At 41.8% G+C, this 15,510-nt stretch overlaps 1 protein-coding gene and 1 long non-coding RNA gene across 3 annotated transcripts in view; both read right to left on the bottom strand.

The window, feature by feature from the left end:
* LOC143356461 (uncharacterized) overlaps positions 1–9,452 on the bottom strand; it is a 185,959-nt gene extending 176,507 nt beyond the window's left edge. Inside the window, exon 1 of the long non-coding RNA XR_013082673.1 lies at positions 9,378–9,452. This is a non-coding gene — a long non-coding RNA (uncharacterized LOC143356461). The remainder of the gene's footprint in view (positions 1–9,377) is intronic.
* The window catches only part of LOC143356453 (uncharacterized), a 546,949-nt gene that overhangs the window by 325,648 nt on the left and 205,791 nt on the right, over positions 1–15,510 (bottom strand). The gene's annotated exons all lie outside the window — the stretch shown is intronic.

The raw sequence follows: 15,510 nt of genomic DNA, 5'->3' as shown, positions 1-15,510 counted from the left end.
TTGATACAGTTATTGCTGAACGGATTTTCATGAAAATACATACTGAATACTTTCGGTTAGGCCTAAATAATACGTTCATAAATGTTAACGTTATTTACAAAGAATTTTATCTCTTAGCGTACATTGCAAAATGTAAAATGTCCAATTTTCGTAAACCTATTAATTCTCCTGTATATTTTTTTAACCAACGAATATTTCTGCGAACCATTTTCATGCATAAGCTGCTCTTCCAAAGACACGCAATTATACGGTGTTATTTTTTTTTATCTACGCGTGATAGTTTCCGAGAGATTCGATTAAATACAGTCCTCACCCCCTTCGTAATGGACGAAAATTTCATCAAAATCGGTGATTGTCAACGCGGTATGGTCCCTTTGTCGGTCTCCCGCCGATGGTAAAAATCTCGTGTTTATTTATAGACTTTCCGATAAATACTAAACCGAAAATTTCATTAAAAAAAAAAAATTCGAACGAACCAGGTAGGACACATTTCGGCGGAGCGAAAATTTAACAAGTAATTTCCATGCGATGCGATTGAAAATACTTGGATTAGAAATTCTACTTATTTGCGGGGCGATTTTTGTTTTGTCGCGTTTCTGTCTCGTGTCGATGACAATTGTTATACATACGACGAATGGTGATAAAATTGCGTCTGTACCAGCCAGCCACGTGGGAAATTCAGCTCGCGTCAGTCCACGCTTGTCACACAACTGATGCCGCCGCTATGCATACAGTACATACCTGAAACACACCATAATCCGTGAAAAATTTAAACACGCACCGCGAATACGCCGTATCAAATCGAAATATAGAACCCACGTTATTCAGGCTTTGGAGCACGCGCATCGTGCGCATCATTCTTAATCTGAGCACCCAAATTCTCACTTTTATCACCGAACGCATGCTCCAAGTGCTTCGTGAGCAAACACTTTAAATTCCGTCGGACGACTGGAATGGTTCGTGCACGATTTCAAAATAAAGGGCCTAGCCGAATAAGATGGTCAAAACTGCCCTTAGACTGAGTAACTTTCCTCCTAATAGCAGAAACGTCGAAAAAATTCGGTTTTTCTTGTTTTTGACAAAGACTTCCCACAACAAAAAATCTAAAAAAAATTGAGGACACTGCCTGTTATGGTACTTTATTGGGGCACTAAATAGCTCAATAGCATGTTTTCATATTTTTGAGAAACCTGCATTTTTCCGATTTTTTTGAGGTTTTTCATTTTTTACGACCACAGTTTGCATCCAAAAAATCTGAAAAAATTCTCAAAAATCCGCCTTAGGGTCCAAAATATGTCACATTTTTTTCAGAATTTTGGGAAGCATCAGAGTGCGGAAAATGCACGGAAAAGCTCAAAATCTAATTTACCCTGTAACTACCCTCACGAGCAAGATAGGGGGTTGAAATTTGGCTCAGAGGGTTTTTTCTTGGTCAGCTTTCGAATGGTTCATTAATTATTGAAAAACGTCTAAGGGCAGTTTTGACCATCTTATTCGGCTAGGCCCTTTGATGCGAGCTTTCACATTTTGCACCAGACAGTTCCACCATGCAATTATAATTCAGTGTTTTCTCGACATACGTCAACAACACGGATCTTGCCAGCGACATATATCATCCAGAAGATACTAGTCTTTGATCCACACTGAACGTCTGCGACTTTTATCAGCCAGGTATTTGCGACAAATATCGAGAAAAGACTGTACTATGAACTAGTAGGAAACTATTTCCATAATCTTCGTGTCCAAAACAGTGAAAAAATAATTTTAAATTCCTGACGTTCTCTTTGGTATTACAAAATTAAATTGGAGGTTCGCTTTGGACGGCATATTATCATTTTTATAAAAAAAAAATATCTCCGAAGCTTATTTCACTTTCGCATAACGGCGAAACTGATTGGATTAATTACTAATTGCTGGAAGATCGATACGCCGCTAAAAGTGCATCGAAGCGGACATTTTCCTCCCAATTAATATCGCTGCTACACACACTCTAAACGATTAATTTAGGTTACTAAAAATGACTCCTCTGGTCGAACACCGACGCTAATGGAGTCTTCCGCTGATGCGTCGTGCTCCTCGGGGAGAACGCGATCTATCGTCGGATCCGAGGCAGTCGATCGCGGGAAACAACTTATAAAATGTTCATCAAACGCAAATGGAATTTCAGCGGATACGGGCTCTCGTCGCCTGTCCGCTAATTAAAAATCAACTGAATTCGCAATTCGGGCCTCTCCTCGTGCATTTACCTTGCGTGTCTCATTCGTTCGTTTAATCGGACACTGTCCGCCGATGAGCTCCGTGAGTTTTCGTGCTGGTCAAATTTGCCCGCGTGCCTGCGTCGCCATTTTCTAGAGACCGAATTCCGCCAAAAAAAAAAAAAAGAGAGACCGGCACGAACGAGAACCAGAGAGATATTCGGTCAGAGGAACACGGACATCATTAATAGAGGTGCACTTGTTGCTCGCATGAGATGCTTCAACCAGTGGGCACCGGTGCGGCGGTTGGAAAGCAAGTTTTAAGTGGTACAGTGACTTCTCTATATATGTCGCCAAGAGCTGGATGACAAACGTCGAGGAATTATTCCCACTACCGCGGGGTGTACCTCGTGAGGGGGTCACGAAGCTCGAGAGGCCTCGGACGCCGAGGAGTGTAAACATAATACGTATGTCTCCTGGACGATACACGACGCACGCAAGACCCGTGTTGTTGACATATATCGAGAATCACTATATTCTGCTCTGGAACCTTGAAAATGTCTTTAAAAATCTTTTAATCGTGTACGAATCGTTCAATTGCCAATTTCTTAGAATGGTCCACAAACATCAAAGCTCGAACTTCGAAGTAACAATACCTTTCGAAATAAGAAAATATTTTTTTTTTTATAATAATCTTGTTTCAATTTTTTAGGATAGCAGAAGTTGCAGCTCAAGCAATTTAGAACATTTCGGCTTGAAGAAGATTATATTTTGTCTTCTGATTTCTGTAAAAATAATTTCCAAAAAACTCCTAAAAAGTGACGCTACAGACAACTATTCTTTACCAGCTGCCATATTATTTTTCTCGCGGCCACAACGATTAGACCTTCTTTGTTCTTAATAATTTTGTAGTGGAACGAGGGGAGAAAGGAGTCAATATCCCTCGAAGCTAAAATTGAAATCGAAAGAGGCGAAGAAAAATGAAAAAGAAACTTCAATATCCCCACTTATGCATATTACGAAGCATGTTGTTTTTTTTTTTTTTTTGTTAAAAAGTCAACGAAGAACCACTCGAACACGTTAAAGCCACGATTTTCTTCTTAATAAAGTTATAGGGGTGAAAGTGAAAAGAGATTATTTTCTAAGGCAGAAAAAGGAGGGGAAGAGCGGGAGAGGGGGGGAACTTGCGAAGTAATTAGAAGCAGGTCGGAAAGAAAGCGAACTTCGAAAGTTTTGCTCCTCATTTGCAGTAGCTAAACTGAAAACAGCTAAAGAACGCTTCGAGGGAATATTATAATCTGTTGGAAGACGTTGTAATCTGTGTGTCGAGGTTCTGCAACGGTTTAAAAAGACGGTTTTCAGGCTTTAGTTGAAGTACAGTGCACGCCGAAAGCGGGGAACGACGCGCAAAGACCTCATGCCGGAACATTTTGCTATCTTTATTCCCGAATTGAATAGGAACAGGATTATGCTTGTAGCAGTGAGTGAATTTTGGTGCATGCTCTTGACATTTATTGTACATTACATTTTTTAACTTTCGGAATTTGTGAACTACTTTCAACCCACTTTCAAGAAAAATAAACAATTTTAAGCGACTTCTTCGTACACGGGAAATAAAATAAGGATATTCTGCTAATACGATTATTTTTGTGAAAAGAATCAATCATCAAGAATTAATCATTCGACTGTGGATCTTCATGAAAAATAAAAATTTTCCATGTCAGTTGCGAGGAACAGCAGTGGATGTGAAATTGAATAATTAATAATCCCAATAAACTGGAACTAATATTTTATATTTCACCTGTCCAGTTTCACTACAAATGCACAAAATGCTAAGTCTATTAATTACTAAATCGTGTATGCGGGATGCTCGATGCATAAATGACGTCACGTGCATTTCATGAATGTAAACCAAGGCTGGGCGTGTTTGAAAGTGATTGTAACAAGGTAACATGAATTTAGCAATTGCTCGCACTTATCGTTAGTTGCAGTAACGAAGTTTAGAATGATTAGAAAAATTGTGACGGAATAATGTACAATAATAATGTACAATAATACAATAATAAATTGCTCTACTTCTGACACAACAAAAATGTGTCCGAAATTTTCTGTGTACTATTAATATGATACCCAAGCTACATGTAACAATATATTTTTATTTGCTAAATAATCCATCCGGTTTAAGGCATTAATAAACCAGTAAGATTTAGTAGAATTAAGAAATATATAAAGTGACCATAATTTTTTAACGATTTAAAGTCTATTCCAAAGTGATATTTGCGGTGACAGTAACCATTTCGAACATTATAAAATGTTTATAACAGGGTTACGAAAATTTTTATATTTTTCGCGAAATACTTTTTGCAGTTCGAGATCGGAGTAATCGTTTGCATTTCACAGGACGCGCTAGACAATCGAACTAACGTAAATTCTGGATCGAGATAAATGTCGCGAAGTCCCTGTGACGTTCTTTGTCAAATACCCGTGACATTCCATTCTGTTAAACGTCCAAAAACAAACGAGATTTGTTGCGCTCGTTTCCCACGTCACGTTCGATTTTCGCGTAAGCCTCGGAATTCGAGGACGTCAAACTTTTTTGCTCGTTGTGTGTCGGAATAATTCTTAAACCCTCAGCAATTTTCTCTTTCCAATCATCTTCCTTTTTTTTTTATTTCCAACGTTTTCGAAATTCTCGTACAATCGAAATTCAATTGGATCGTCAAAACTTTTATATCCTCACTTGTTTCAAACTCGACACGTCGAAGAATAATCCGGTAATTTAATATTTGGCCTCTCGTACTCGCTCATATTCAATAATTTTTATGTGAAAATATCAAAACGTAAATAAACAAAAGTGGAACATCCAAGTGTGAAATATGTGCGAGACCGAATGAAATTAATACCGCCTTGAAATACAAAATTAACAAGGTCAATTTGCGGAAATCGAATTAAATAAATGAAAATCTTGATCTTGATAGAGTTACGTGCAACTTTAGCCCCCATTATTTAAATTCTTTTATTGCACACCTCCGGCACGCTCTGCGTACACGAAAATCATTGTTTAAATAGACTTTTGCACGGATACTGTATAAATAATGACAGCAGGAAGTCGGGACACAGTTGGATCCTCGTCCGATCGAACGCGGGAGCGTGCGCGTGCGGTAAAAACGATTGCGCAAACCGCGTTCGCCTCACGTTTGCGCAAACATGCCCTCCGTCCGCGGAGCTGTTCAACGATTGATGCACCCGCAAAACGCAACGCCGCCTGAAACCGAGTCTTTAACAAGAAAAAAATCCATTTGCAAACCTCCGGCTCGCACAAAAGCGATACCATCGGCGAGTTTAAATCCTACGTTTACCAACGCTGGCCGCGGCTCGTGCAAATTCGATGAACCGTTTGCTTCCAAATACAGCATGCACTTTCTGCATACTCGGTGAACGTGTCGCGGCACCGCAAATATAATCCTTTTCGTAATCGGGAACTGCGACTGGTACGTATTTTTAATCGTTCCTCAACGTCCTTCAACGTTCTCTGAACTCGTGTTTTGTTTTGTGTTTTCTTTCTCGACCCCTAAGCTTCAATGTCGCCGTTTTCCATTTATCGCGCGCGAAAACAATAAAACGCTACCCGGAGACGGGACGGTCCTGCGAACCGGGCGACTTTGTTCGCATTAATTAACTCCCCGGGCTCTATCGACCACGCCTGATCAATTCTCATAAACGCGGCATTAATAACACAGAGCGATGCGTGCCTCCCAGGAAGAATCAATTTGACGGAATTTTGAATTGCGCGTTAATTAAACAGTCGAGTGGCATTCGATCGGACAATTTCTGGGGCTTCGATACTTTATTGCCTTCGGCTAATTTCGCGTCGCGCGTTCGCAAATCAAACGATTTTCAAACCTTCGCGAACAATCGAAATTTCAGTGTACCCAAACTGTTTTCTCGAATTTGACTGTATTTTTGTTTTTTTAGAATGCGATACTCACGGCGACCAGATTGCTGCGAGATTAAATGAATTTATTTGACGTATTATTATCGCTAGTTTATCATTCGCGCGTAAGCTTATTTTCGAAAAATATTAGGTCGTCCCATAAGTTCGTGCCGTTTACTCTTGTACCATTTGAATTCTAAAAATAAAATATGTAATCACCCTTTCATTGCACAACCTCTTCTGACCTTTTTCACAAAGACATCATACCGTCACTATAAAATATCTGCGGTTTTTCGTTAAAATACTTTTCAATGGTGAATAATAGAAACATATCCACGGCACGAACTTATCGGACGACCTAATAGAACTCTATGATAAAGACAAATCATTCGCTATGTCGATTAAATCGTCCAGCGAGCAACATAACAATTACCTGCGTCGCCTAATAATTGTTCCGACTTTCCCCGGGACGTAATACGGTTTTCGGTAATTACTTGGCGTGTAATTGATATTAAATTCGGTGTAAAGCGAAGCGCCGGGGCCGCTTCGTTGCGACGGTAACGATTCGAATGGAGCGCGTTCGGGGACGGGCTCGTAGAACAGCATGGATTCTTACGTGTACCCCGGCCACCACAAAAGGAAGCATTCCGCTATAGACCGCATACCGAATTCCGCGATGTCTGCGATTTTGATGCAATTTAGGTATGTTGTTATATTGCTCGCGAAAACATACCCCCGGCGCTGTACGCTTGCTTCCTGGTTTTCCTGCGTCGAACGCTCGCCGACGGCGAATATTTTATGAAAATAACTGCGCCACCTGAGAAAACCGCGTTCTTTGCCTCCCAACACGCTGCCAACACCACGAAATTTTCACATTCGAAAAATCCCGGGATTCAGCGCACTCCTGTCGCACTCTCGGATACAGATATTCACGTTGCGAAATTCTTTTTTTAATATTCCCGCACGGATTAATATTTTATCGTCGACACAGCTACATACAGCCTGTTTTCGGTATATGTCCCAAATATCTAGCCGATAAAAGTCCTACAAATATCCCCACTACGCCACAGCTCCAGTGGCCTCGGTCGCCTTTTCTACGTTCGGCAGTGTATCAAAGAATAGTATCTTCTATCCGATATATGTCCCTGGGTAGACCCGTGTTGTGGACATATATCGAGAAAATACTGTACTGCGTTCCCGAACTCGGCCACGACATACCTGCGATTCTGTAAGCTATTGTTCTCCTCTAACGAGGGAAAAATATACAAAATACAGCCTGTTCTCGATATATGTCCCAAATATCTAGCCGATAAAAGTCCTACAACTATCCCCACTAACTCAAAACTCCAGTGGCCTCAGTCGCCTTTTCTACGTTCGGCACTGTATCAAAGAATAGTATCTTCTATCCGATATATGTCCCTGGGTAGACCCGTGTTGTGGACATATATCGAGAAAATACTGTACTGCGTTCCTGGACTCGGCCACGACATACCCGCGATTCTGCAAGCCATTGTTCTCCTCTAACGAGGGAGAAATACTCAAAGTACAGTGTTTTCCCGATATATGTCCACAAAATGGGTCTAGCCAGCGACATACATCGGCCAGGAGAACGTAGAAAAGGATAGCGATGCTCTAGAGGCCTCGATCGCCGAGGAGTGTAACATAATACGAATTTGGTATATCGGTGTGAGACCAGGAGTCCACTACGAAGCGGCAGTGGGGATAGTTCTGCGACTTTTATTGATTAAATATTTGCGACATATATCGAGAAAACACTGTAAACGGCTAACGAACCGTTTACCTTATATGGTGGCGAGTACGACACCCGCTGGAGACGTTAGACGTCGAATTCTGGAATTTTTATACTACTAGAAACGACACTCCGAGGAAAATATATTTGCGGATTGTGTCGTCGAGATTTTGCAGTGTGCAGCAAAATTTGAGATTCTTCTTTTTATTGATTTCGAAAGTTAAATGAAGTCGACATTACGACGATTCTGCGTATTTCTGTTTTGCCATTAGAAGTAGTTGTGGTTGCCATTTGATTTCCCCAAGCGAGCATTATTTTATCAGCATGCAATTAATTACAGCGGTAACACAGGAAATGACTTAGCGAGCAACGAGGAGATATAAGGCGAGGCTTCAGGTGTGCGAAGCGTAACAGAGTCATTTTTTAAACAAAATGGTAATTGGCCTGCGGGTATTTATGCGAATACCCATTTTTCTGGGTAAATTACGAAGAGCAGTGAACAAGAACTCTTTTCTCTTAGTGGCAGACTCGGTGGATGAAGAATGAACTGAAACCATAACAAGTGCTATCAAACTTTATATAGTTTTAAATTCAATCGTATTAGTTTGAAACTAATTTCAATCGAAATTGAAGCAACTTTTGCATGAAAACGGCACCGAATACTTATTATCTTTTTATTGGTGATTGTCAGACTGCGGATTGTATGCATTTCTGATAAAAATGGGTAAATCGGGTATTGTTAGGAAATTGCAAAGGTATCACAAAAATTTAAAACTCTGACAGGAAGAAATACATCTGTTTCACACAACAGACTCAGAAAATTTCAATGTGTCATAAAAGTCCGCAGTGACTGCAAATTTCAAGCATCACAGAAAACACTTAGTGTTGCGAACGAAAGGCACGTTCCTCGCACTGTCGCTCCAATACAATTTTCAAGTTATGCAAAATAAAAATTGTCTACATTGACCGCAAGCTGCAAGTCAGCCGTATAGACATTCATATCTCTTCACAAAACTTCTAACGAGTTCCACAACAGCATTTTTAAATTGGTCAAATATTTTCACCGCTTTGCATTTGATCATTCTTGTCATAAACGCACAAAGTCCGCAGTCTATTGATCACCCACCACATTATCCGCCTGACGTTCCTCGCATTTTTCGCGCGTGCATAAAGTCCGTAATCTTGCGCTAAAACAACACACGATTGAAAAGAAAAAGAGAAAAAAAAAACAAAATGCTTCACCACGCCGGATCACCGAACCGACAATGAGACTCGCAATCTCTCGCCGTTCCTCCGTCTCCGAAACCGATAATACGCCGAGTCCCCGCGTCAACAATAGCTTCCCAGCTCCCGGTGTCACTCGGGTAATTAAACACGGTCGATTCCGTGAAACCGGGCTGCTCAAAAGAACGCGAGTCAACGGATTAGCACTTAATCCTTCTGTGGATCCTGGGTCGAAGATCCGGGGCGCGGAGCTTTTTCCTCATTAATTCGTTACCCGGGTAATTAGACTGGCCCTGCCCGGGTCCGGGCGACTGTCCGGGCCACGAGGAGACGCTGCACGGTGTTGTCGGCATCGGCGCGTCGGTGGCGAAATTGCCGCTTGTCCCGATGATGAGGACAATTAAGTCCGAAATATGGGTGTTTGCAAACGACGAAATACTGTTACGCGTTCATAAAGTTCGCCGGCGGCGGCGCGGCGCGGCCGGTACGTGTTCCTCTAGCGCATTCTAGACACGCGCTATTATCTCCGCCGGAACCGGAAGTCCACTCGGCTGCTCACCCACCTGGTCTTTCCGTCCCGGGCTCACGTGCTGTCATCCTCGCAACCCGAGGTTGTATCGGCGCACTCTATCTGAATTAATTCGCGTTTCTTCTTCGTCGTTTCTTCGGGGGCCACCACTAACCCCGTAACACCTCGGCCGACATGAATTTTGCATAACTCTAACCCTCCGCCGCAGACGCGAGTTGCGATCCCGCTAAAAAGGCGACACGCACCGGGGGCCGATCGGCCTCCTGTTGCAACGATCGCCGCAAACCGTCCGCGAGCATAATGCCGAAAGTACTATCGCCGGCTGGCCCAGCGCGCGTTAATTTATGATTCTGATCACGATCCGCCGAGGGCGGAACGCTCAAGGGGCATTCCCAGCGTCCACGTATTCACGGGATGTCCCATTAGCGTTGAAAGTATGCTAATCTTGTACCGAAATTCATTGCGCGGAAGGAGCCACGTAAAGATAATTCCGAGCCAGCTCGAATTTGATAAAACTCGAGCCGGATTCTGTCTTGATTTGAATCCGTTTTTCAGTTTATGCTTTCGACCAGGGGAACCATGATGGGTGTTATCTTCGGGAGAGCTGCTATAGTCTTTTCGTGAGTGATTCTAGTCCTTTATTTCGTTGTGTCACTTATAGACTTTTGTATGACCGTATAGACACACAATTAAAATTTAAGGATATTGTTTATGGTATTTTCGGCTTGGTGAAATAAAGTCGTAGGTTTAGTGTTGAAAGTAGCTTGCAAATCGCACTCGATTGCAATTGATAAGTTATCGATAAGCAATTGGTTAACAATTCTTTGTCACGGTTAATAATTGTATCAAAATATTGCAACTATTGAGATGCTGTACCGAGATAAATGCTGCCAGCAAACCCGGTTAAATTCCAACGCACAAACGACACAAATTAACGAAGGAAATCGTACAGAGAGTAGCCGCGCACCCGGGAAATTAATAGGAACGATTCTCTCCGCATCAAAGTTCCATTAAAAGAGATGCATTGTACATTCCTCGCGTATGTTTGCATAAGAAATGAGATCGTGCTGGCTCGTGTCACAGTTTCCACCTGTATATCTTACTTAATGGTGCATATTAAATCGAATCAAATATACGGCGGCTTATGTCTCGTTGATAACGTCAGATCGACGATAACGGGTGGCAAGATTTTTCGTTCGCAATGTCCGCACAATGAAATCGGGTCACGAGATATATCGTCCGCAGTCGCGAAAGAGTTGAGCCTTTTTAAAGGTACACGTAGACCTGGTTGTGTAACACGTTCCGCATCGGCTGTGTTCCTTTACATGAATAATGGCATGCGATGTACACGACCTTTCTGCTATTACGATTGAAAATGCGCAGCAGGAAGGAATTGTTCCTCAACTTTTAGAAATATCGAAGCGACAGTAATTGAATCTTCGAAAATATAGACACCAGAAATCTAATGACGTCAGTGATATATTCTGAATTAGAGATTATTCTTAATTTAAAGTTTGCGAGCCAAGCAATAATTCTAACATGTTACTTATGTACACATTTTTGACATTCTACCTTTAATTATGTGAACAATTTTTAATTTTCGCTTTGTTACAAAAATAGTTACATCTTTAGTGCTGCATTTCAAGACCCTTAGTATGTTTAATATCTCAAAGAGCATATACTGTCAATATTTAAACATGAAATAATATTCCATGCTATTTACAGTGTATAAAAATGTAAATTTCTTGCATGATATAATGTACACCGTACTGGTTTATATTATTAACAGAACTACCGAGCCAGTCAAAATGACTGGTGGATGATTTCTTCTTTCACGATTACTGAAACTATGAAAACGTTTTCACTCTCTTTCATATCTCTTCTTTTATGTTACCATAAAAATCGTACGAAACCTGAGCAAATTCAATCTTGCTGTTATTATAAAGGGTTAAGTCTAAGTCACGTTTAGGGCTCGGTAGTTCTAGTATTAAATATTATATCGAACTCTTACGGACCTGAAATATCAATTTCGTATTAAAATTATTTTCGAGATCATTTATACGAGAAAGTTGTAATCTTGAAAATCGCCGATTAAACGACAATATTACTCAGCAGAAATTAAATTCGCAGAACACGGCGAACATTCGGCGGTCCGAGAACTAGCTGAAAATCAAGCTGAACGTTTAAAGGGTTATCCTATTTGGTCTGACGGCATTCATGAATCTTGAGGAACGCACACCTCTGTTCCCGGCACTAAAGGATCCGGTCAATTGCTTTGTAACAACGTTAAAACAACGCAGAAGACGATCACCAGGAGGGAACGCTCTATTTTCTCCGGACTACGTGGAATAATCGCATTAGTTTATCTCCCAAGTGCTTTATTCCTTTTCATTCTGAACGGAGTGGCAATTACTCGACGAGAAATCGCATCTTCGGGATGGCTTTTTCTAAAAGGGACAGGAGATTGCTCGTCGTATCGTGTAAATCTTCCGTTGTCACGGCGTGACTGCATAGAAGCGCCCATTTTAATGGAAATTCTTTCATTTTGTCGTCAGCCCGGCCGGGGCGGACTTTGCTCGATGAAACAGAAAGTTAATCAACGTAATTGGATGAATCATTTCAATGACTGCGACACCGTTCACCGATGACGTCCGTACACATTGTTTGCTTCGCGTCCCGAGAAAAATGAAAAATATTACGCGTATTTCACTGAACAACGTCGAATTCTAAATTTTATGCGTTCATATTGTTTACGAATTTATTTGTCGATCGCTTGAAAACGTTTAATAATATCTCCACATCCCAAAGGAATTTTAAACGGGTTTTTATTTAATCTCTGCAAATTGGTTCGTTAAAATTTATGTTTGCATCGTGATCGGGAGTCTTTTGTTACGCTGCATATTTCTAAATATTTAGATTGTATGCGCTTGGTACTTTATTATTTTGCAATTCTACTTCATTAATAAGGTTTACATTGGGGGGTGAGTCGAACAATAATATGGAGCAAGGATTAACACTTGTCTGAGCTGTATGCAAAATAGGATAATTTTCTTTTCAATAATAATTTCAAAAGAAGTGTTACTTTATATCTAAAAATTTGCCGAATTATGAATGATGTAAGAACTTCTAAATTGCTAATCTTCTGTTTTTAAAATACTATTAGAAAATTGCCGACAAGCGAATCGTTCACAATGAAATAATGAGATAAATAGGAATGTTAAATAAATGTTCTTCTCGCGAATAAATTTGCAGGTGCACCCCGTCCACCTGTAAAAGCGAGTAACAATTTGCTGATGCCACATTTTGCCAGTCACTATGAGCAAGAATGCGAGTTCCGCGCTTGAGCCGAAGCGTTGTCAAAAGAGAAGGAAATTAATGTAATCCTATTCACAGGACTTCGAGCCGTTATTTTTGTGCGCGGTAATGTAAGGTAATTTCCTTTCTTGTTCGGCGTCCACGTGTACCGGGAAATGCATTTTCCCGAGAGTTAAAAAAAGAAGAGAAAAAAACAAGAAAGCACGGTTGAATCTCTATCCGTGAAAGTTGACATTGTGCTCGTAGAGTATTCGGAAGAATGCAAAAGGAAGGGCGTAAACGGTGTACGCGCCCGAGAGATAAATCATTACCCGTGAGGGCCACATAAAATTTATTACCCTTAATATATCATACATCTCCGTTGGAGGAGGATTCGATTCCGTGTTCCTAACTTAATCCTTCTCGCGTCTGGCTTTTCGCCTTAAATATCTGAAATGACCCATCTTATTTATAATGGATCTGTCTTCCGGCATGATCGGCTAATTATCCGAAACTCTGGCTGGCATTACACCTCTGCTCAAACGTACACGCGTTCTCCAAGAACGTACTCGTATTGTTGAAATATCGCGAGATCTCGAAATCGCAGGATCGATCTGTCGGGCAACACGGTAAATTTTGCAGTTAAGGAAGGATATGTTCTTGAAAGTGGTAGATTAAACATCCATTCGCCGTTATCCCGCAGAATTAACTTTATCTGCGGGCATTGGTCCTGACGAACGCCACCGGGAAGGTTATCTTATCGCTAAATAGGGTACTAGCGCAACCCTGGTTCTAGCAATAAAAGGAAGAATAAAATACTTGAAGATAAAGCGCTGCTTTCAAGGTACTCGTTATCCTCGAACGCGCTCGACTACCGGCTTCCTTCGAAACATTCTTCAAAGAAACAGTCCGGGCTTGACTACAATTAGCAACCGGATTCATTAACGGATAATGAAACTGTAAAATTGAAAAGACGAGAATACGCAAGCAAGACTTGTCCCCTCGAAAACAGATCGCGAAAATGAATCGGTTGTTCAACGTCTACGCGAGACAGCCCACCTTAAATCGCAAGACAAGGGCTTGATTTCGCGGAGTGGCGCGGGTTTCGAAACGCTATCTCCTGTAATCAGTTTGTCGCACTGATGTTCTTATCGCCAGCTCGGGGGTCGATTGTTTTGCTGGTAGGATATCGGGAGAGAGAGAGAGAGAGAGAGAGAGAGAGTGCCTTCGGGGGTTGCCCGCGGCTCGTTCGATGCTCGTCTGATCGGCGAAACGATTTCTCAATTCGGAAGGTAATACAAACCGGCGCGGCGCGGGGCACGCAAGGTCCGAGAGAGCCGGTCCTGGACCGGTTCCGAAGAGGGTTCTGTTGGGGATGCACGTTTTTCGGTGATCGGTCACGTGCCGGGCCCCCGCGCTGATACATAGACCGCGTCAGGAAGTCGACACATGTGCCGCACACCACGCCGGGCGTACCAAGCAGTGCACAGCCTTCCCTATTTCCGCAGGCAACACGTTTCAATGCGGTTTGCATACGGGAACGATCTCGATTTCCATCGTAAAGATGTACCTCGTGCCGCCAAGTGGTTTAATAATGAGGGAAAGCAATTCGACCGGGTCCCGTTGAAAACCGGCCGGCAATGCATTTTACGATCGTTCGATCGGTTTTCCGCTGACGCAGACAGTTCTCTGTCTCTCTCTCTCTCTTCTCGCGCGAAAAACCGGACGGCCCTGAATATAACTCCGGTTAGATGATTACCGGACTTACGACGCCGGTCACGTGGATACCCCCGACCCTCTGTCGATTTGAAAAATCGTTGTCTGCAATGGAGATCTACCGCGAAATTAATCTCCGAACGGTGATCACCGGGAAACGCCGTCAAGAGAGAGAGAGAGAGAGAGAGAGAGAGAGAGAGAGAGAGAGCGAGAATCTATTTGGATTGGAGAGATTCTGATCTCTGGCGGAACCGAACACCGAGGATCGTTTCTGGCTCGTTCGGTAACTCGAGAATCTTAATCGTTATGGACGGTCGTCGCATTTATCGCCGCTGCATTTTAGAATTAACATTTCTTGAGATTTTATAGAAGAGATCACCGATTCTATTTTAAGGACGATAGTATTTTATGGACGTTCGTCTTGAAAATATAATTTTTTAATACACTGATTTCTCTATATATGTCGCCAAGGCTTGGATGATAAACGTCGCGGAATTATCCCCACTCGAGCCACGAAGCTCGAGAGGCCTCGCACACCGAGAAGTGTAAACATAACACGTACACTACCGCTCAAAAGTATCCGGACACTCCGCGGTGGATACGTCGATGAATCTCGTATTTAATTTTAGTATTGGTAAGTTCCATATACGTAATTTTTAATTGAAAACGTTAGATATTTCAGAAGAGACTAATAAAAATCGATTTTAGTCACTATTTTAGGCACTGAAATAACTTTTGTGCAATGCTAATACATATTTCGCAAGTGTCCGGACACTCCTGGACGATAAACGACGCTGGCAAGACCCGTGTTGTTGACATATATCGAGAATTCACTGTATCATTCAAATCGGTTAGGTGGAGTTCTATA

Source organism: Halictus rubicundus, chromosome 8 (genome assembly GCF_050948215.1).
Source record: "Halictus rubicundus isolate RS-2024b chromosome 8, iyHalRubi1_principal, whole genome shotgun sequence".
Classification (NCBI taxonomy): Eukaryota; Metazoa; Arthropoda; class Insecta; order Hymenoptera; family Halictidae; genus Halictus; species Halictus rubicundus.
The sequence above is the reverse complement of the archived record's forward strand: the minus strand, read 5'-3'. Positions and strand labels throughout refer to the sequence as shown.